Source organism: Camelina sativa, chromosome 4, assembly GCF_000633955.1.
Source record: "Camelina sativa cultivar DH55 chromosome 4, Cs, whole genome shotgun sequence".
Classification (NCBI taxonomy): Eukaryota; Viridiplantae; Streptophyta; class Magnoliopsida; order Brassicales; family Brassicaceae; genus Camelina; species Camelina sativa.
Genome location: NC_025688.1, coordinates 3,856,844 through 3,858,901, shown reverse-complemented (window position 1 = coordinate 3,858,901; position 2,058 = coordinate 3,856,844).

The following is a 2,058-nucleotide window of genomic DNA, read 5'->3' as shown; positions in this document are numbered from 1 at the left end:
CCTAGGAAGAGGGTACTTGTTCTTCACAGTGACCCGGTTCAAACCCCGATAATCAATGCACAACCTGAAACTCCCATCCTTCTTCTTCACAAACAACACCGGCGCTCCCCACGGTGATACACTAGGACGGATGAATCCCTTACTCAACAAATCTTCTAGCTGCTTCTTCAGCTCTGCCATCTCTGCTGGAGCCATTCTGTAAGGAGCCTTGGATAACGGTGTCGTCCCTGGTTCCAGTTCAATGGTAAAAGGATCCGACCGAGATGGTGGTAATCCCTGCAAAGACTGAAACACATCCTCAAACTCCTCCACTACCGGAATACCGCTAACCGTAGACTTCCCCACTGACTCTGGCATAGATATAGTAACCAAATAAGCCTCACGGCCCTTCTCGATCATCTTCCCAGCCTGAATGGCTGAGATCACGAGACTCCCCGAAGTCGGTCTAATACCCTGAAAAACCAACTTCCCTCCTGGACGCTCAAACTCCACTCTACCCCGATAGCAATCCAAATGCACCATATGCCGATGCATCCAATCCATCCCGAGAATAACATCATACAGCTCCACTGGACTGATAAGCAAATCCGCTGGCCATGACTCTCCTGCGATCTGAATATCAATTCCTCTAGCTCGTCCAATAACTCTCAGGAACTTGCCTCCCGCAACTCTAACAACTCCTGTACGCTCTCCAGGATCCCCGCTGATCCCCGCACACTCTGCACACTCTGGAGTAATGAAGCTATGCGAAGCTCCAGAATCAAACATAACGTGGGACTTAAACCCGCCCACCAACAAGGTCCCTACACAAACCTCATGTGTTGAGAACCTAACACTTTATCACAGGAAAACATAAAATCTGAACCTACTATAAATTCACAAAGTTTAAGTACCAGAAATTATACCTGTGATCGCCCCGGCACTGGTTCCACCAGTCTCCACTGTCGTGTAAGCCCGTGGCGCCTGCTCAATCCGTGCCACATGCTGACCTCCAGGCTGCACCTGCTGCAACGCTGCCACTGCTGCCGGCTGCAACTTGGGACAAAAAGGCCTGATGTGCCCTGTCTCCCTACAGTGATAACATACCCGAGGCCCTGCCGCCGGAACACTCCTCTTTGGACAACTAGCAACCTTGTGATCCTTGCTCCCACAACCGAAGCAACCCGCACCACTCGGCTTCTGCGTAGCCTCCCACTTCCTCTTGGTTCCCTGCGCAGGCCTACCGCCCCTGCTCGAACCACCCTGCTGCTGAGCCTTACCAGGCTGAACTGCTGGAGTAACCGACACTGACTGTGCCCGGATATCCTCCTCAATCTCTGCTGCTGTCTCAACCAGCTCTGCACGCGTAGCATAATACCTCCCTCTACAATGAACTCTCAGATCATCCCGTAGAGCCCTCATAAAACTCCTGACCTGAGCCTCCTCAGACTCCATAGCCCGACCCCCATAACACAGAAGTCGACTGAACTCCAAGTCCAGCTCCCGCACTGACCGTGTCCCCTGAGACAACTGAAGGAACTGCACCTCCAAACGATCCAATGCCTCTCTAGGAAAATACTTGCGGTTGAACTCCAAAACGAAGTCAGCCCAAGTAATCTCCCGCTGCGCCCTCCTAGCAGCCACAGATATCCACCACAAATCAGCATCACCACTCAAAAAGTAGACCCCTATGTCCACCCAGAACTCCTCAGGACATCTCAGAGTATGGAAGTTACGTTCCACTCTCGTCCTCCACGCATCCGCAGCAGTAGGATCTACACCTCCCGAAAACTGCTCAGTACGCAACCGACCCATCTCTGTCAACATGCTGAGATAACGAGCATGGACCCCCACATCCGCAGCCGCTGGCTGCCGCTCCTCCGCCACCACTGGTGGCACTACCTGAGCCTGAGCCGGTACCACTGGTGGTAACCGCTCCAACACCTGTGCTAGCATAGCCGCCAAGTCAGCACCAGGGACTCCACCCGCTGGGGCTCCCACACCCGGGACCCTAGCATCACCGGCCACTGGAGCATCAACACCGCCCCCTCCGGCCACACTCACTGAATCCCCCGGAAC